This window comes from Meriones unguiculatus, chromosome 11 (assembly GCF_030254825.1).
Source record: "Meriones unguiculatus strain TT.TT164.6M chromosome 11, Bangor_MerUng_6.1, whole genome shotgun sequence".
Taxonomy (NCBI): domain Eukaryota; kingdom Metazoa; phylum Chordata; class Mammalia; order Rodentia; family Muridae; genus Meriones; species Meriones unguiculatus.
The window spans coordinates 110,328,340-110,349,429 of record NC_083359.1 but is presented as its reverse complement, the minus strand read 5'-3'; positions in this window follow the sequence as shown (position 1 = coordinate 110,349,429).

Genomic DNA, 21,090 nt, shown 5'->3' with positions numbered 1-21,090 from the left:
CTCATGTCCACCTCCCCAGATGTCTGAGGGCCGCGACTCCCGGCTTCCTCATGTCAACCCACGGAAGGCCGTGCGGCTGTGGACATCTGAGAGCCGCTGTAGAAATCTTACACATGCCTAGCACTTACGACTTTATGCCAGCAACAACACCAGAGCACAGGAGAGAGATTCGAGGGCACACGTGTTGGCATCTCAGCGCTACCTCCTGTGGGGTGGGGTCTCCCCTTCCAGCAGCGCTACAAAGTGGCCTTGGGGTGCAGGGCTCCTCCTGCGCTCTGTGGAGCCTCCCTCCTGGGGGGTGGGTAAAAGGCAGGAATTGAACCCAGGTCCTTTTGAACAACAAAGAGTGCTTTTAAACACTGAGCCATCTCTCCAGTACCCCACTTTTGAGTGTGTGACAGTTCTCACTATGTGGCCCTGACTGGCCTGGAAATCAGCTTGTAGACCAGGCTGACCTTGGAATCGGAGATCCACCTGCAGCCGTCTCCAGAGTGCTGCCATTACTTCACCTGCCCTGGAATATTTATTTTTTTATGCTTGTGGAAAGCTCTTTCTCTACGATCAATTCCTAGACTGCCTTTGCTGACGTGTCTTACAAATGCACTTAACGATGGTGCGTTCGCAGCCGCCTGCCTTTTACCTACTTGTCTATTGTCTTGTTGGCTCATGAAAATTCTTATATTATTAAGGATGTTAACTTGGGTTCAGTTCCAAAGATATAGACTCCCCACATAGGTGTTATGGGGCTTAGGATCAGCACCTCGGGGTGCCTTGCTTGCTCCCTTTGCCGTGAGAAAGCACCACAGCAAAAGCAGCTTGGGGAGGAAAGGATTTATCCGGCTTACAGTCCATCATCAGGAGCCAGGCAGGAACCTGGAGGCAGGAGCTGAGGCAGGGGCCATGCAGGGGGCTGCTCCCTGGCGTGCTCGGTCTGCTTTCTTACAGAACCCAGGACCACAGCTCAGGGTGACACCGACGCAGTGGGTGGGGCCTCCCAGCAATCATTAATCAATGCTTTTCTGTTGCTTTTATTTTGTTTTGTTTTTGTTTTTTTCAAGACAGAGTTTCTCTGTGTAGCCCTGGCTATCCTGGAACTCACTCTGTAGACCAGGCTGGCCTCGAACTAGAGATCCAGCCCCTCCTGCCCCCCAAGTGCTCGGATTAAAGGCGTGCGCAGCCATGGCTGCCACCACCACCACCGGTTTTAATCAGTTCTTCAAAGACTTGTAATCTGATGGAGGCATGTTTTTAGATAACTCTAGCTTGTGTCAAGTTGACAAAAATCTAACCAGGACAAGCTGTGTGTGTGTGTGTGTGTGTGTGTGTGTGTGTGTGTGTAAAAGCAGCAGGATAGATAGAAGGTAGAACTGAAGGAAGGTCAATTCCCAGCACCCAAAATGGGGCAAACGACCATTTGCAACTAGAGAATGTGACCGGCTCTCTTGGCCTCCTGTGACGCCAGGCTGCGTGTGTGCGCAGACACACGCTCAGGAAAAGCAGCAAGGTGCGCAAAGACCATTCTTACCACGTGAGCCAGCACGTGGACAGCCACAGTGTGGACCGCTACAGTTTGGAGCGTGAAGGAGCCTTGCTGTGCTGCTCTCTTCCTCCTGCTTCGCTTTAGGCTGGAGTGGCTTTCAACTTGCAGACCGGCGTGTTCTGGAAAGCCACTTCCTCTCACCTGTATGCCCCTCAGGACTTCACCGCACGTCACCCAGCAGCCGGTGCCGCTGTGACTCTGCCCCCTGTCCACTGCACAGGTCTGAGCAGCCGTCTTCAGCTTTAGTTGTAGAGTCCCAAGTCTCTGCCTTGGATTCAAGGGACGAAGACCCAGGCCACGTCTTCTGCGTGGGCACACCCCTCCATGAAGGCGGGGCGGAGCTCCCTGGAGTGAGGCCTCTCGTGAAGTGTTCGTGCTCCTAGAGAGCTCCCTGGAGTGAGGTCTCTCGTGAAGTGTGCTCCTAGGGAGCTCCCTGGAGTGAGGCCTCTCGTGAAGTGTGCGTGCTCCTAGGGAGCTCCCTGGAGTGAGGTCTCACGTGAAGTGTGCTCCTAGGAAGCTCCCTGGAGTGAGGTCTCTCGTGAAGTGTGCGTGCTCCTAGGGAGGTCCTCAGTGACTGTTCTGCAGGCTCAGCTGCGCATTCATTGTGTCCTGGGCAGGGCCTCCCCTTCAGGCTGGGGACCGGATCTGGGGAACCTCTGGAGCCCTTGTGTGGAGGCCAGAGCCTACACTCACCGCCTTCCCCCAGAGGTCTGTATGTCTGTCCATCCTTCCCATCCGGGAGCCTCACCAGAACCTTTCTTGTTCCATTTCCAGTAGGCTTCCTTCTACGCCTTCCTTTAAAATGAAACCGGCGGCACCAGGACAAACTCGAGCTTCTTGTCCGAAGCCTGCAAAGTGGGGCCTTCCACCCTGCATCCAGCTGGGGCTGCAATCATGTTGTTTATCCCCCCACCCCCCACCCTGGGCCTGCAGCGCTGAGGTGGCTACCTCGGGACTTCTTTTAACTTGTTTGTCACCTTTCGTTAATTGGATGAGCTGAGTGAAATGAAGTGTTCTCACAGCCTCCGATGTGGCCACGGTGTGTGTGTTCATCAGTAAGACATTCCTCAGTACTGAGGACAGGCTGAGGGACATGGCAAAGTCTGCCCTGCCCATTTGTGCCTTCGCCCCACAGGATTGTGTCAGGGGATTGTGACATGCCCGAGTCAGAGGAGAGCCGCTTTTGAGGTGTCTAAGGTCCCACCCCACACTTGCCAGCTTACAGTGGCCTGGCTTTGGAGCAGGACGCTGTTGATGAAGGCTGCTGCAGTCCCGGGTCTGGGGGGGGGTGGGGGAAGTGAGCAGACATCTCACACAGCCAGGCTGGGGGATTCAGAGCAAAGCTCTAAAGACAAGCCAGGCATGGGGCTGGGGGATTCAGAGCAAAGCTCTAAAGACAAGCCAGGCATGGGGCTGGGGTTTGTGGGGGCCGCGGGGTGGAGAGGCTTCTTAAGGGCAGGCGGAAGCCACCAGCACCGCATTCAGGGCCGAGGCAAGAGGCTTCCCAGGAGGAGCTCAAGGCCAGCCTGGGCTACAGTGGAACTTCAGGACAGGACTACACAGAGAGCCCCTCCCTCAAAGATGGTTGATGGTTAAAGTCACTGTCACTGAACCTGAAGATGGAACAGATCCCGGAAGTTGTCCTCTACCTGTAACACACACTACAATGGCACACGTGAATAGCACAAGCGCGCTCTCTCTCCCTGTGTGCGTGTGTGCACTCGAGCGCACACATGGCACATAGCACGCACACTAACACAATAAATGTTTTGGTTTTTTTGTTTTGGTTTGGTTTTTGAGACAGGGTTTCTCTGTGTAGTTTTGCTTGTCCTGGAACTGAGAGATCTGCCTGCCTCTGCCTCCCAAAAACCCTAACCCTAACCCTGCCCCTGACCCCGAGTGCTAAAGGCATGTGCCACCACTGCCAGGCCAAATTTTGTTTTGTTTTAATGAAACTCAAATCAACTAAAAACAAACATTCCAACACAGTAAGAAACAAAGAAAGACTAATGTGATATTTACAAGTTAAAGAATTACACTAGGAAAATAGTCAAGCGCCTTTGTAGCTGAACGTGATGTTAAGCTCTTTTAATCCCCTCAGAAGAGGCAGAGGCAGCGGGATCACTCAGAGGTCAAGGCCAGCCTGGGCTCCATAGTCAGTTCCCACACATGTGTGACGTCTGCCGCATGGACGCTGAGCCCAGGTGTCGGCACTGCTTGGCACCCTATGGTGTACTGTCCTGTGAACGTGTGTGCTCAGAGCCGAGGCTGCAGTGAGGTCATGCACTGTCACGCTGCCGAAGCACACGTGAATTAAGCTCAGGAGTGCATTCAGAAGCCCTTCCCATTGCCGGACTTCTCCTTTCCAGATTTTAAAGCGCAGCTGTGTGATCTGGGATCAGCTACCCAGCTGGTCTCTGCCGTGTTCTCAGCTGCAAGATGAGAGAAACGAGAGGATGAAACACACACAGTTAGTGAGCGGCCACAGATGAAGACGTGTGCAGCGCGGGGCCCGTGAAAGACAGGAGCGCTCGAGGTCCCTGTCATCAGGAGCGTAGCTGTGGTGGCGAGGTCGTGTGTGCTGTTGTGTGTGACTGGGGGTGCTCAGCCTCCGTGTAACTGTCGTGTCACCTAAGGGGACATGACTGAGCTCCCGGGACCCGAACATCTCCCAGGAGCTGCCTCACCCTGAGATCATAAAGCAGTTGACTTAAAAACGCCATCATAACGCGCTGTTCCAGCGCATTACGGCAGGCCTGGCTCAGCCCCGAGGGAACCGTGCTTATCCGGTCCGCTCAGCCTCGGAGTGAATCTTGTCTGGCTTCTGTGAAGACAGTGAGTGCGTTACACCTGGCAGGGTGCAGTTGTTGGCTTTGCGCCAATGAAGCAAAGCAGGACATTTAGAGACTATTAAACCCACCCTGTACTCACGCGGCACATTGCTGACTGGGCCGCCGCCGTGCCCAGCGAAGGAAGTAGATGTTGCCAGATTTCACTTTTTTTTTTAAGAGGGTTTCATGTAGGCCAGGCTGGCCTCAAACTGTGTATCCAAGGATGACTGAAAACCTCCAGTCCTGAATCCAACCCCATAGTGCCAAGTTATAGGTGTGTACCATATGCCCAGGTTCACGTGGTGCTAGGGTTGCACCCAGGGTCTCCTGACTGCTGGGCAAGCCCTCAGCCAACAGAGGTTTGCCCTGGCCCTTGGCTTACGGAAATTTAACTTGGTATTCTAAGGGAGATTTCCTTCCCCTGTCCCCTCCTCTCACCTTCTCCTCCTTTCCCCAACCCTCCTCTTGCCCCAGCGCTCCCTTTGATTTGATTTTTTTGACATTTATTTACCTTTTATTTATTTATTTGTGTGTGTGTGTGTTGAACTTGGGTTGTTGGGCCTAGTAGCAAGCTCTTTTACCCACTGAGCCATTTGGTTGGATAAATTTTTCCTTTTCAATGTGAAAACCCAACTAAAAGAGAAAAGGTAAGGTCCTAATTTTAAGGCCCTTTGCAGGCATTGCTGGGGAGTACCCCACTGCGGCTTCTCCTCCCTCACTGCCTCCTCCACTGCAGCCTCTTCTGAGGGGGAGTCGGGCCTCCTCCACTGCAGCCTCTTCTGAGGGGGAGTCGGGCCTCCCTCACTGCAGTCTCTTCTGAGGGGGAGTCGGGCCTCCTCCACTGCAGCTTCTCCTGAGGGAGAGGATGGGGGGACTGTTTTCAGGGCAGAAGCTGCCACTTCTTCCCCCTGGAAAATTTCTTTTCCATCTTACAGGATTTAGTGGCTTTAATGGAAGCCAGGATACCCCTGAAAGTCTGACAAGCAAGGTGTGGCAAGGTAGCCAGAGCATGTGGCCAGAGAGGTGGCCGGGAGGGGCGGAGGTTAACTTCCAGCGGCCACCTCCTGCCCGGACGGCCCTACGCTGAGCTCTGTGTGAACAGGGCTTTGAGACCAAACTCCAGCTGGCTGCAGCCCTCCTTCCCGAGAGCACCAGCTAGAGGGGCACATTGGCATGCTCTGTAAGGGCAGCAGGTGACTGAAGTCTCTGAGGATTAGTCAGGAAGGCTGTCTTCCATATTTAAGATGTTTTAGTTGGATCTCACCTGGTAGATAGGATGGCCCTGTGTAACAGCCCTGTATGTGTGTGTGTAAATGGCCCCGTGTGTATGCGTATATGTATATGCGTGTGTATGTGTGTGAACGGCCCTGTGTATACGTTCACGGTCTTGTCCCCTGTCACGCCTCCACTGTGAGCTGTACGGCAGAACTGCACTCACTCCTGATGGTTCTCCCAGCTCCTGTGAGTGCAGTGAGCACTTGTCAAATTGAGCTGAGGGCAGCCATGAGGGGCTCACGGCCCAGAGAGCATGGCTGGGACCGGCACTTGACAGCCCACACAAAGACTGGCACTGGGGGAGCATTTGCTCCATGTCCACTAACTGCTGTATTGATAACGAGGAAGAGCTGGAGCCAAGACCGAGGGGAACCGGGTCACCACATTGCCCATCTCTGTGTAAGGGGAGCTGGCACGGAGCCTCGGTACGGGAGTGTGCTGAGCCCACTGCACAGACTGAGGGTCCCAAGCACCACATTAGAGTCCTTTAAAGTCATGTGCTTTGACACAGCCTGACTGTCAACCAGTCTTCAAAGATGTCCTCAGTGCTTACCAAAAGACGGTGAGGTTGGGAGAGCCGGTGAGGTCTCCTGGTCGTTCCTGGAGCCTGCCTGCCCACAGAGCCCAGGGCCTGCAGGGCGGTGCTCTCCACCGAGCTGTAGCCGCCCCAAAAGACACTCCACAGAAGGTGCTGCTTGGCCACTCTGCCGACCCCTCAGTGAGCTCTCTCTTATCTCCATGTTTATCTCTCTGTCTCTGTGTCTCTGTCTTTCTCTTGTCTCTGTGTGTGTCTCTGTATGTCCTGTCTCTGTATGTATGTCTCTCTGTCTCCCTGTCTCTCCCTCTTGTCTGTGTTTGTGTGTCTTCATCTCTCTCCGTCTCATTCAATGTGTATCTGTGTGTCTCTGTCTCTCTCTTGTCTCTGTGTGTGTCTTTGTCTCTCTGTCTTCCTGTCTGTCTCTGTGTGTCTCTGTATGTGTCTCTCTACCTCTCTCTGCCTCTCTCTGATCTCTGTGTGCATCTGTGTGTCTCTCCCACCCCCTTTGGCAGGGTCTCCTTATGCAGCCCCATGGGGCTTGCTCTCCAGGTCCTCCTCTATCCGCTTTCCACATACAAGGAGAAGGCTGTGCCAGGCTGTTTGATATAGTGTTGTACAATCAGTGGTGACTCCTGATTTCCCAGTGGTCCTGGAGAGCAGCCTCCTCTCAGGAAGGAGTCTAGGGTGTGGGCAGAAAGCCCACACACTCCCCCAGGCCAGGAACCTTGGCACCCTTTGAACCCTGTGCTCCTTCCCTCCCCCTCTGTCCTCTCCGTGTCTGACAGAATGCTGAGTCCCGTCACTTCTCTCAAGTACTTGACTGCTGTCCCTTTCTTGCAGTAGCTCCTGACAGCGGCCCTCACCATCCCCCTCCAGGGGCTCCTAATAAAACCCCACTGGCCTGCCGGCCGGCCTTTGACTTCCATATCTGTGGTCAGACTAATCTTCCCGAGACACAGTCTGAAAGAGCTCATTTCCAGACCAAAAACCTCCAGCTGCCCGCAGAATCAAGTCCAGCCCATGCTGGCTACCCAACACCGCTCCTGACAGTAATTAGCCCTGCTAACAAGAGCGCCCAGCCACGGGAGGGGGGGTATGGGGGGGTGAGCTCACCTACCCCGGCCGCAGGAGCGGGCTTTGCAATGGTGTGTGCACCAACTAGCTCTAGCCCCGACCCCTGAGACAGGCTCAGGGAGAGCCACTGAGCCAGCGCCTCCCGGAGGCCCCCGCTGCTGCACCAGCATGAACTGTGGGCCTCCTGCCAGTCAGACTGGGGCACAGAGGCCATTCTCTTCCTGAACACGAGCCAGGAGGCCGGTGGTTCAAGGGCCACTGCCAACCATTGTGGCTCTCGGAGCAGTTTTCCCAAAAACAGCTTCCTAAAGCTGGGCGTGGTGGTGCACGCCTTTGATCCCAGCACTCGGGAGGCAGAGGCAGGCGGATCCCTTAGTTTGAGGCCAGCCTGGAGTACAGAGCGAGTTCCAGGACAGCCGTGTTTTGAAAACAAACAGACCAACTTTCTGAAAGCGGATGGGAATCGAGTGTAAACGGTACGCCAGCCGTCGGACTGTCTTGAGGACTATTCCTTAGAGGAAGCTTTCTGTCTGATACTGATCATCTCGCAGCGGGTTCAAGAGTCAGGAAGGCGGCTGAAATCCGAGGAAGCCTCCTTTGCAAGAAGACTGGAAAGAAAGGAGGCCCTGGCTTTGAAGCCCAGGCTGCCTTTTTGAAGCCGGCCACACTTGCTGACCTCTCCCAAGCAAGAGTCAGCCGTTCCCAGTGGAGTGACCGTGTTGGGTTTTCTGTCCCCTGCAGCTGAAAGCAGCCAGGCTTCCTCAGTGTGAAGATGTCCACGCTCCATCCATCTAACCCTCGGCTTCCCAGCCAGGGGCCTGCTGTTCGCCCACACACTGCTCGATTTACCATGCAGCAGCCGTTTTCTGGGGCTCGGCAGGGCCCGTGCGGCACTGTCCTTTCCTGGCCAGGCCTCCACAGGCCACCGAAGACCCTACCGAAGGCCACCAGGATAGGGCGCAGGTCTGCCGTGGCTCTTGCCTGTCTCTGCTCAGAGTCCTCCAGTTCCTCCCTGTGATTTAATCTTTTCCATTTCTTCAGACTGAGACCCCTGAGGCGAGAGCGAAGCAGTCTGGGGCCTCTGCAAGCCGTTTTCCACAGACACTTGCGTGAGGGCTCTGGCCGAAAGAACGCCGGCCCGTAGTGCTCCAGCTAAGGGAGTGAGGTCACGCTCCTGGCTGAACCCTCAAGCCATGAGGCGAGGTACAGCCTGCCTCCTTTAAGAGTGTAAGGATGGTGGTTACAGCGAGGACGGCCAGCGCGGCCACCTTGCTGCTCTGCCACCTGTCTCTCGTCTCTGCAGTGCTGAGGTCGCAGGGCCCTGTGTCTGCGTCAGGGCCTCGACAGCATCAGCCCGGCTTGCTGTCCAGTGCGGACTTCCTAGGGACAGTCTTGAAGGAACTGCTGCTCTTCTCTTCTGTCAGATCTAGCCTGGGCTCAGATCTAGCCTGGGCTCATATAAGTGCAGGGTGGGGGCTGGGGCTTGCAGCGCCTGCAGGCTAACCTCCGCGTGGTGGGGGCGGGGCGGGTGGCCTCTCGGGCACACAGCCCCCTTCTGGGCTACCCTCTAAGCTCTTTGAGTCTGGTCGTCGTCTGAGTACTCAGATGTTTGCTTTTCCTCTCTTCATCTAGGCAGTAAGTCTCCCCATCGTTTGAGAAATGGCCCTAAGTGTCTAATGAAAGGACAGTGGCCCCTGGGCATTGACCAGGCACTGCAAGGTTCTCCCTGCTTCACCTAGCCACAGCCCTCTCTCCTCACGTCAGCCCGCCTTATGTGAGGACGCTGAGGGCACCTCACAAGGCCCAGTGCTCACTCAAGCCCGGCCAGCTGCCCCAGAGTCTGTGGCGCGTTTTCTGGGACTGCCCTGAGGAGGAAGCCACACGCTCTCCCTGTGCTGATTTTCTCCCTGTTCAGTCCATCCTGGATAAGAATGCCTTTTGGCCCCAAACCACTTTTTCACAGTTGGCAAGTGAATGCCAGACAAATGCCAAAGGAGCCCAAGATAATCCCTTTTCAAGCTCACACCTCCCTCCTGGCTGAAGCTCACCCGGCCCACCCCGTCCTCTGGCACAGCTCTGCCGAAGTGTCCATTCACAAGATGGCTCCTATAGGCATGAGCAATTGTTAGTGTGCAGACCGCAGTGCCAGCCGGAGACCACTTCTGCGCTTCCACCTTTGCCACCTGCCAAGTTCAAGGGCCAGGGAAGGGACATCCAACCGTGGACTCCCCCTGAATGGTGCCCGGAGTCCTGGTACCAGCTCACAGAGCAGCCAGGCTCCCAGCGGCACCCAGCAGAGCCGGCTGTGCTCTCTTCCCTCTCAGCTCCCGGGTTGTAGGGTGGAGTGCTCCCACCAGTCCTCTGGGAGGAAGAAAGGCTGCTGTGGAGAGCCGAGGGCCACACGGGCCTGGGCAGCTGTGAAGGGAGCATTGGGGTCACCTCTGCCAGCCAGCCCTCTCTCCTCAGCCTCATGCCCAAGGATGGCCGTGAGCACCTTCCCCTCCCCCCCCTCGCAGGCAGCCTCTGTGCCCTGCCGGGTGTCACTGCAGAAGCGGGAAGAATGGCCCTTGAGGAGGAAGCAGAGTCAGCTGACGGTGTCTAACAGTGGAAGGCATGTCTCAGGCTGGAAAAACCAGCCAGGGCCCCACCACACCACACCCCAGAGAAGCCTGCCCAGAGAAAGGGGAAATGCTTCTGAGGAGGAAGACCCCAGCTCTCTTTATCCCTCCTTCCTCCCTAGCCAGCTGCCTCCTGAGCCCTGCAGCTGAACCTGGGCCCACCTTGAATGGGGTCAGGCCTCCTGGAGCTGGCCATCGGCTATTCCAGGGGACAGATAAGCAGCTGACTTCCACCTGCCTCAAAGGTCGATAGTGACACCCCAATGAGAGCCATCCAGGCATGGGCCCCTTGGGTGACATCAGGCCTCCTGGAGCTAGGCACCAGGCTGATCCCAGGGGACAGCTCAGCCGTTGGCTTCCAGCTGCTACTCAGGTCCACGACACCCCAACCACAGAATAACGTTAGCTCATTAGCACAGGACCCCAGAGCTCACTATGCCTAACGCCGTCTTTTCACGTGGAGGAAGCTGAGGCCCAGAGAAGCTGTTTCGGTGTTTTGATAATACAGAAGCAGCCTCCCATTCGACTCGCAGAAGAGGCGGCCTCACGGCTGGGAGGCGCACCTGGCCGGTGCAGGACGGAGGACCGTGACCTGAATTCGAGCCCAAGGACTCCTGCTTAAGAAGCCCTGTTAGGTGGTATACGTGTGACTTGTAAACCTGGCACCAGGGGTCAGGGGAACGGGTGCATTCTTGGGGCTAAGTGGCTATCCAGGCTACAGCTTGGCCAGTTCTGGCCTGTGAGAGGACCCATCTCAAAAAATGAAGTGGACGGTACCTGAGGAAGGACAGCCGTGGTTGGTGTTTGGCTTCAACACGCAGGCACACATATGTGTGCACAAGCACACACACACACTCACACACACATACTCTCACAAGAACAGAGCTATTCCCCAAAGCTTCTGTCAAGTTTGGTCTCCCTCAGGCCTGCTCAGGTGGCTCTGTGAGGCGCTGTGGTGAGTGGGGCAGCCAGTGTCCCTGCCACACACGGCTCCGCTGCCTTCTCCACGGCCTGCCAGCTGGCCACTCCCGCTCTGTGGTGTGCGGAGCCCCGGCTGACAGACACGCTTCAGGAGCTGACAGCCTGCTGCTGCTTGGGGTTTCTGCACCCCAGCCTGGCACCTCTGTTCTTGCTGGGTGTCCGGACATTTCCAGGGGGAGACAGTGTGTCACGGCTGCCCTCTGAGAACACCACAGAAAGACCCCTTGCCCTCTACCCAAAGCTAGCAGGCTGCCATTTTAAAATCTCGATAAACCGAGAAGCTCAGAGCCTTCTAGGCTCTGGTCCCGTGGTTCTCCACTGGCAGGCTGCAGTCCCTGTGGGAGACCCTTTCATGGGGTTCAGATGTCAAATATCCGTGTTATGATTCATAACAGAAGCAAAATCACAGTCGTGAAGTAGCAACGAAAATAACTTTGAGGCCACCATGACGTGAGGGAAGTGTCAAAGTGCCAAAGCATCAGGAAGGTTGCCAGCCACCGCTCCGGCCAGAACCCCAAAGCGTACTCACTGTCTCTTTAGGAGCAGGCTGGCATCAGGGCCAAAGGATGAGAGGTCAGGCATTGGGTTGGATGGCCGAGGAGGAGTCAGGCTGCACACCCCAAGACAAGGTGGTTACCAGGCCCCGAAGCCCTCGCTTCCCGGGCCTGAGTCAGCAGACGGGAACTGAGGGCTGTGAGGCCGTGTGAATAAGCTCTACCTGACCCTCCAGCCGGCACATCCATCCCCAGGGATGTGAACTTCCAAGACCAGACCATAGAGCCCAGTCATCTAGAAAGACCCCCCCGCACGTACGCACGCACGCACGCACGCGTCCTCATCCTGCTCCCTGGCTAAGCCTGAGAGCTGCGAGCACACACACCTTTAGAGGGCCCAACTGCCTGTTGACTCCCAGGGCGCCAGTGTGCTTGCCTTAGATCGCCGGATGCCAACCTCAAGTTGGGGAGGAAAGAGTTGGTCTCCGCTTACAGCTCCCTCACTGAGACTGGCACAGAAGCCCAGTAGGGCGCCATTACTAGCATGCTCTCCGGGGCTTGCTCAGCCTGCCCCTTCTATAACCCAGAACCATCTGCCCAGGGTGGCACCAACTACAGCGCCCTCCCACATCAACCGGTAAACCGGTAACCAGGAAAATACCCCACAACCGGCCAACCAGTCATGCTGACGGAGACATCTCAGCGGAGCTTTTCTCTTCCCGATGGCTGCAGCTGGCCGAGCATCACAGATGTCCTCCCGGCGTTTGTCCTCGGGCAGCACCAGGCAGTCTTCCCTGTCAGCTCATGCTCACAAGAGGCCCGAGAGGCCAGCCCTTTGATTCTATCTGCACAGATGGAGAACCAGGGCTGAGACCTGAGACTGAGCTGTGCCCCAGGGGCCACTGTCATGAGTCTAACTGTGCCAGGGGCTTCTGCAGGTTCCTCAACGTACTTAGAGATGTTTTACAAAAGAGGAAACTGAGGCTTTCAGGACAAAGGCAGCCATGTCTCTGCTTAAGTCCACCTGACTTCTGCCTCCCTGGGACAAGACCCGCAGACCCTCATGAGGGTCTGGGAGTCACAGTAGCCAGTGCCAAGGAAGACCCTGCAACTTCATCCTTTTAGGAGGGAGGCAAGCTAGGAGAGCCAGAGTTGAACAGTGGCTGAGGGGCGCTGCCATGGCCAGCCCCGTGACCACAGGGCAAAGATTACTGCCAGCCCCAGGTGTGACCATCGTGGCTTCAGAGATGACAGGACCTGCTCATCTTGACCACACACGGACGTTCTGTGGCTCGCCTCCAGAAAGTGGGGACACTCATCCACTAGCGAGGGCAGGGCCACAGCCAGGGCCTTCCCCAGCAAGTGCTGGGACCCTCTGATTATTAAGATGCTATGGGTGGTGGGATCACGCAGAGCCAAGGACGTTCTATTCCAGATGGCTTCCCTGAGCCTGTTTCCCCAGCCGCCCATGCTATCATCTCACACCCACCAAATTGTAACTATTAACCCATCTGCTTCCTCCCCGCTTCCTGTGAGAGATGAAGGTCAAGGACACAGGCTCTGTCCTTTGCTCTCGGCTCTTTTCGTGAGGCTAGAAGGCTCCGAGGCTGGGAAGAAGGCTGTGGCGTGTGCATGCTCTTCAGGCTGAGGTGGTGTGTGTCCTCCTCAGGCTGTGGCGTGTGCGTGCTCCTCAGTCCCAAGCCCCTGTGCCTCCACAGCTGAGGAGACGGAGAGCAGCAGGTCCCTGGGGCTTCGTGCCTAGCAACAGCAGTCTACTGGGCTGCAGGCCAGTGTGAGGACTTGTCTCAAATCACAAGGCAGGGCCCAGGAGATGGCTCAGGTACAAGTGCCTGCCGCCAAGCCTGAGGGCCTGAGTTCAAGCCCCGACACCCACATGACAGAACTGACTCCTGTAAGCTGACCTCTGACCTCCACATGGGTGGCATGGAAAGCATGTGCCCACACACATATATACACATGCACACAAAACAAAATAAGTAAAAGTGGGGGGAAAAGCTGTGGTGATGGTACAGCCTTTAATCCCAGCACCCAGGAAGCAGAGGCAGGAGGATCTCTGTGAGTTCAAGGCCAGCCTGATCTATGGGCAAGTTCCAGGACAGCCACTGCTACACAAAGAAACCCTGTGGATTTCAAACAAACCCAAGGTGGATAATTCCTAGAGAAAAACGCCTGAGGTGGTCCTCTGGCAAACACATGCATGTACATGTGTTATACACACGCAGTGGGCACTGTTGAATGAGAGAGTCGCTGAGGAAACTCCCCTGAGAGGCTGTTGACCTGAGGCTGTCTCCTGTGTAAAAAGCCAGAGTCCTCTGAAGATAAAGTTCTGGAGGAGCCCTGCTTCTTCCGGAAGAGCACGGGGCAGGAGGAGCCTTTGCTGCTACCAATTCCAGGACAGAAGAGACACAGTTCCCTCCCAGAGAATCCCACTCCTCAGAAAGTCCTGACGGATCGGGGTGCGTCTGCTGCTAGGTCTGGGGGCGAGGGACACTTTCTGGAAACTCCACCCCCGGGGATGATGGGTTATCTGTCAAGGCCCCCCAGGCCCACTGGCTTCGTCACTCCCAGAGCACAGCCAGGACGCAAGCGTGTCTTCCCAGGCTCACTGGCAGTGGGCGCCTTGGCATGCTCAGGTGGAGGGGCTCTCCTTGTAGAGGGCGGAGCTGCCAGGTCCACCGACCTCCCTGGGGTAGGTGGCCGGACTCTCATGATGGCCACCGTTGGAGAGAGTAGTGCCTTCCTGTCAGAGAGCAGCTCTCCTGAGCCAAACGGTGGTGATGGTTGGCTTGCGGCCATCGTGGTAGGGCAGCTTCCTGCCAAGGCTGGAGCAGCTGGCTCGCCTTTCAGCTAATTCACAGGAGGCAAAGTCCAGGCCCAAAAGAGCCCTTTGGGGAGCACAGTGATTAGGCATAAGTGCTTTCTTCTTTCCTTCCTTCCTTGTTTGGTTTTGGTTTTGTTTTTTTTGAGACAGGGTTCCTCAGTGTTGCCTTGGCTGTCCTGGATTCCTCCCTTTGTAGACAAGGCTGGCCTTGAACTGACAGAGCTCCAACTGTCTCTGCCTCCCCGAGTCCTGCGATTACAGGTGTGCACCATCATGCCTGGCTGTAAGCACTTTCTTGGCCTCCTCTGAAGAGCCCACCTTTTTGAGATCAGTTCCTTGGCATATCAATGGAATGGACTGAGGCCCTTGTGTGCTTGATTTTTGCCAAGGCTCCCGGAAGGTGTGAACTTTGTGTTAACAAAGTAAAAGACACACTAGGGACCCGGACCAGGCGAACCCAAGAAGGGGGACAGTGCTCCTGCCCCTGAATTGCTCCTCCAGGAACCTGAGCCAACCCAATCCTGAGCTCCTGGATGGTGGCCGCAAACTGGCTAAAGAATAAAATCACGTGCAGTCTTCATAGGGAGGAGAATTCAGGCCCCACCCTGGGCTTTCTGGCTAGATTAACCTGAGGTATGTCCTAGAGGCTGCGTTTCTTTGTTCTTTTGCTTGCTTATTGTTGTTTTAAACATCTCTTTATATAAGGATTTCGCCCCCGACAGGTCGGCACCGTGTACGTTCCTGGTGCCCACAGAGGCCAGCGGAGGCCCTGGATCTCTTGGAGCTGGAGTTACAGATGGTTGTGAGCTTTCCTGTGGGTGCTGGGAACCGAAGCGGGGAAGCCAGAGCCTCTGGGAGAGGCGTGCTGCTCTCAACCACTGAGCTGCTTCTCCAGCCTCTCTCCTCCCTGAGCTGTGTCTCCAGCCTCTCTCCTCTCCTCCCTGAGCTGTGTCTCCAGCCTCTCTCCTCCCTGAGCTGTGTCTCCAGCCTCTCTCCTCCCTGAGCTGTGTCTCCAGCCTCTCTCCTCCCTGAGCTGTGTCTCCAGCCTCTCTCCTCCCTGAGCTGTGTCTCCAGCCTCTCTCCTCCCTTTTCAAGTTTGTGTGTATATGCGTGTGCAGCTGTGTGTGTATGCGTGTGTACAGTCTGTGTGAGTGAATACCACATGTGTGCAGGTGCCCAAAGCAGCCAGAGAGCACGGACTCTCCTGTCGCTGCAGTGACAGGTACTTTGAGCTGCCCAAGATCTGGGTTTCCAAAAAGCCCCCAATTGTGTGCCGTCCTGAGCAGCCTCTGTGGGTACTGTGACGGGGAGTGGGCAAGCTGCGAAGGAGGGCTCAGGAGCAGGGCTGCCTCCTTCCTGTTGGGGACTGCAGGAGCCCCTTTACCTCTGGCCCCCCTTTCCTTGCTGTAAAGTACAGAGCTTGGACAATCTGTGCCACGCTGAGCGACTAGGGGCCGGGCTGTCATAGGAATGTCAGGTAGCAGCTGTGCCTCAGACCCAAGGACTGTCCTGGGCCCCGGGGCAGCCTTGGCTGGAAAAGATGCCCAACGAGGTGCTGGTCACATCGGTTCAGAACCAGTCTGAGCTAAACTCTTGGTCGGTACGGTCCCATCCTGTGCTCGTGACAAGGGCTCACCCATGCATCATCCTATATTGATGCAAATATTCTAGGTCTCTATCAGCCGTTGCAGGGCAGATGCCTGGCTAGGAAGAGGCATTAATGCCTGTCCCTGGATACTGAGGCCTGGGTGCTTCTGGTGCTCCAGCTGTGTCTCTGGTCTCCTCCAAGGACTGTGAGACTCTCCTGAAGGTGGATTGCCTCTCCCAGCACCTCCATAAGTGGTGCAACTAGCACTGCACCCATTGTACAGAGGAAGAAACTGAGGTTCCAAGTGATGATGTGCCTGGCGAGGGGAGGAGCCAGCAGCCAAATTCAGATTGGCGTGGCTCTGAGGGCTGGTCCCATCACACCTCCTATACTTGGTCTGTAAGGGAGCAGAGGAGTGTCAAACCGAGTCCCCAGTGACCCTTCCAGTTCAAAGTCTCTTTTGGAAACAAGACACAGGTCTGCTAACTCCAGATCCTTCCAGGAGCCTGAACCTTACAGAGGTTTGGTGCTCCTGCCAAGGCCCAGCTCCACCCATCCAGGCCCAGCGAGACCTAGGCTGGCCCCAGAGCTCAGTGCTCAGCCCTCATCACAGACACTGCTCACGGCACACAGCCGGGCAACGTGCAGTCAGGCTTTGGGGCACTGGGGTCTGAGGGAGGCGGCCTCGTCACAGCCTCCCTTCCGCCTCTGTGGGAAGCAGCCCTCAGGCTGTGAACATGGGCGACAGCCGGGTGGACATCTTGTGCACGCACTGTCACCACCCACGTTTGCTCCCTGCAGAAGACGCTGCCACCCCTCCGAGCCTCGCCAGGGACTTTGCCTTTTCCCTCTGGATCAGAGGCTCTGGGGTCGTTGACCTGGCTCTGACCATGTCCGCATTCATTCAGGACGTCGCTCCTCGGCGTTTCTCCATCCCTTACAGTTATAAACAATTTTGGTTAATTTCATTAAAGTGAATTAACTTGTATGTGTGAAACAAACGTGATAACCACTGCATGAATAAACGCCCCTCGGTGTGTATTGAAAAAATAATAATAAAAATAAGGTGTGTGCACTGTCCAGACTGAGGGCTGGGGACCGGGTCCACAGAGCCCCGCAGGCTGTGAATGGGGTTCACGCGTGATCAAGGCTCAGTGGGGAAGACAGAGCCTGGAGCCATCAGTCCTTTTGGACAAACAAGACTTAGTCTGGAACCTCAAGGCTGGACCTTGTGAATGGTCTCTGCCTCTCAGCAGCCATCACCCAGGACACAGCAGCAGGGCCCAGTGCGAGAGTCCTGTGGCTCTTCAGCCGGAAGGAGCGGCCTGGGGAGTCCCTTACACACACTAACACACCACTACATACCCTGCTCACCCACACAGGCCCACACCCCACACACCCGTTCGTCACACACGGCCACATTCCATGCTCACAGATGCGCTTTCACACTTTGTACACTCGTGCACTCTACACACTCACACCGCCGTGTTCATTCACCCACGGTCACACACAGGCGCACACAGGCAGAACGGGGCCAAGTCAGGGATAGTGTCCTGACAGGACTTTGTCTCCGTGTTGTTTCCGAGAGTGCGGGAAATGTGGGCTCTACCCCCTCCTGGCCTTGAGGACACAGGAGACACAGCAGTGTCCACCAGAGTTCCCCACAGGGGCAAGGAGGCGTCTGGCCTTGACACGTTGACCTACCTCGTGCCCAGAAAGATCTCAGAAGCTGCCAACCTCCCCTGCCGCCTCCCAACCAGCCACACTCCCATGGCCTCCCATGGGCCTCTGTGCACACAGCCGCACAGCTTAGATGGGACTCGGGGTCGTGGCTCCCAGGCTGCCCTGAGACAGCCTGGTCTCCTGCTCCTGGCATCCACTCTCAAGACTCGCTGCTCCAAGCCTTCCCCGAGGCTCACGGGCTCCCACATCCAGCCTCTCCCTTGCCGGGCCCTAACGCGCTCAGGACCAGCAGCAGCGGATCACCAGCCTGAGCTTCTGGGGGCTACAAGCCCAGAGTCCTAGCCTTGGCCACCGGCCACCGGGGCTCTGGGGTCCTCTTCCCCTCCCATTGCTCCAGCTGACTTCTTGCCAGGAGCCCCCAGCAGGGCTGGGAGGGGTGGTTGCTGCCTGGGTCTCAGGTTCTGCCTGTGCGCCGGGAGCCCCTGCCGTTTCCTTCAGTGGCTTCCTGAATCCTGCTTGAAGAAGGTGGCGGCCCTGTTCATGTTATGAACACTTGACTGAACCCCAAGTCTGTACCAGCAGCCAAATCACACTGCACAAGACCAAGGGTGTGGGAGGGCTGGGGGCCCCGCCAGTCAGGGCCTCCCTCCTCTGCCTGGGCCCACACCAGGACCTGGCTTCCCAGGTCTAGGAAAACTAGACTTTCCAAAGCCATCCCACATGGGCCAATTTTAACTCTTCACCATCCTCAGAACTCAGTGATCACCACAGCTCTGGCTGTAGAGCTGGCCTCTGAGCCCAGGCCCAGGCCCCAGAGGTGTGCATTTCCTTCCTTTGGCCCTGAGAAGCGGCAGCAGAGCCTCACAGTCCAGAACACTCCCTAACGCTACCTGGCCATTAATGAGACTACGGTTCTGGGCTGGCTCTTGATCTAGGAGTCACTGAGCCCAGCCCTCTCGGCAAGGTCTCCTGGCCCAGAGGCCCCTCTGGCCCTGGGGTTGGGCTACTGAGGAAGCAGGGAAGGCCACAGAGGACCGTGGTCTGTGTTTCTCGTGGACTTAAGATCTCTGTGATCCCACGACATGGTAACGCACTACTTTCCTCTAGCCCACAGGAATGTATCCTAATTACCTCCCCCACCAGAAGCCTAAAAACAGGGGTAGCATGAGCCCTGTTAACAGGGCCTTTCCCTAGACACACACCTAAGCTAAAGTTCTAAATCAGGAATGGTAAAACATTAATAATAATGTTAAAAAGATGGGGCCATCATATCAGAAAATAAAAGTTGCTGAAAATTTCAGGATTATTTATTTGTAGAATTTTCTGACTAATATTTTTGGACCTCAGTCGACTGTGGGGAACAGAAACAGGAAAATGAAACTGAGGATAAGACGAGATTACCATTCTCCAGAAGGTCACAGGCAACTGGTCCGTGCGGGGGAGCTGGGCACAGCAACCCCGTGCTGGGCAGTTGCTCATGAATCCATTCACATGAGGGTCCACCAAGCAGGAATCGCTGAGCCCTCCCTGAGCAGGTGGCAGTCTAGTCCAAGCACAGGCCCTGGACCATGAGGATGAGAGTCGATGGAAGCTGAGGGCCGGGGCAAGGAAGGAAGTGGAATTATTCTGCTTACTCCGGGGAAAATGACAACTATTTCTTCACAGTCCCCATGCTGGAGGCCAGAGGGTGGCGCCCACCTAGTTTTCTTTTCAGTTTCGAGAGCTTAGCTTGTGTAGGTAAGGCTTCCACAGGAAGGAATGCTGGCTGAAGAAATGATTGCTCCAGCAGGTGAATGAAGCCCTGGACCCTTGGCACTTGTTCAGGGGGGACAATCCCAACCCTGGAGGGAGGGAGGAAGAGAGAGAGGGAGAGAGGGGGCTGGAAAGTGCACTCTGCTCCCGCTGTGAAAAGGCCGGGTCAGAGCTGTGGCTGGTCAGAGCTGTGGGTGCCAGGTGGTCTGAAGCAGAGAGGCTGATGCCCAGGAAGTGCAGGGGAAAGTGGCAGTGCCAGGGTTGGCCAGATGGCTCAGTGGGTAAAGGTGCTCACCACCAAGCCTGATGATCAAGTTCAAACTCCAGAGCCCGCATGGTAGAAGGCCAGCCGCGGCAATCTGTTCTTTGACCTCCACAGATGAGAGCGCACCTGTGTCTGAGCCCACACACACAATACAGAGATGTAATTTTTAAAGAAGTTGACAGTTGTTGCCATCGGATAGAGAAGGGGTCATGGTTCCTTTTAATGGCTAACTGGATCCAAGCTGGAATCATCTGGAGAGATGTGGGTGTCAGGTTGCCCAGGGTGGGGCAGGCCCACGGAGGTGGACTTGATTTCTTTAGTCCATGTAGAGACCCAAGCCTGAGAGAGGCAGTGTGTGCCCTGGCGTGGGGCCCTGGGCTGTGTCGCGCAGAGAAAGCTAGCTGAGTGCTCGTGTGACTGGCAGCTAAGGGGGACTGTGAACTGCCTTCCAAGAACCAGCCAAGTGGACAAATCAGAGAGGAAGCCAACCTGAGACTTCGGGGAAGGTGACTGTCCCTGTGGCCCAAACCAGGCTGAGGAGGGAAGGGAGCGGTTAAGGAAGGCCCTTGGGATCCCAAGCCACCTCTGTTCGAGAGTGGACAGCACAGGCTGGAGAGGAAGGCAGTCCCTTTCTGTATCAGAAGCTACTGTGAAGAGCAGGAGTGGAGAATGAATGCAGAAGCCCAACTCCCCACCCAGAAAACAAAGGCAGAGAAGTCTGGGAAGAAGTGACAAAGGGCTGGGCAGTGGCCACGCCTTTAACCCTGACGCTCAGGAGGCAGAAGCAAGCAGAACTTTATGACTTCGAGGCCAGCCTGGCCTACGTAGTTCCAGGCCAGTCAGGACTATAGAGTGAGACTCTCTCTAAATAGAAAGAAAAGCTGTCCAGGTATGGAGAAGAAAAAGAAGCGGCAAGGTTTCCATTTTAAAGGGTTCACCCAGCACCAACATGATGAGCGGTGAGCCTGGGCACTCACAGGCAGACACAGCCAGAAGTGGGACACTAGAAACTCAGCCCACCGGATCCCATGGTGGACGGCCTGGAGCCTGCCTGCCCTGCTGAGAGCTGCGGAGCGTCTCCGCCATGTGAGGAGGCGGGACCAGGCTTGCATCCTCATCCCTTTCCCCTAACCTGGGCCTTCTGGGTTTGCTGCAGCTTACTGGTCTACTCACGCCTCCAGCGTGGAACAGGCAACATCAGGGAACCTTTCCCCAAGGAGAAGATGTAGATTCTGGAGCCGCACTGTTTGTGTTTGGATCCTGTCTCTGCCTTTTATGAGCTTGGGCAGTGACCCAGCCTCTCCGTGCCTCAGCTTCCCATTCTGTAAAATGGGAACACAGTAGCCACTTCAGAGGACCACGGTGCAGACGCAGCCTTTAATGTGTCCCAGGTGCTTGGAACCGCACCTCCTCAAAAACGAACAGCGGACAAGGGGCTCCAATTAGAATTTAAAGCAGAAAAGCAACCAGTGAAGAACTGTGGAGGATCATCAACCAGACAGGAGGCAGGGGAGTGCTGGGAGTGGGCGGCCCTAAAGGTGAGGAACCTTTCTAGTGCCCCAGTGAGGCGCCTGTGGACACCGAGGGTCGGTACTTGCTGCTTTAATCT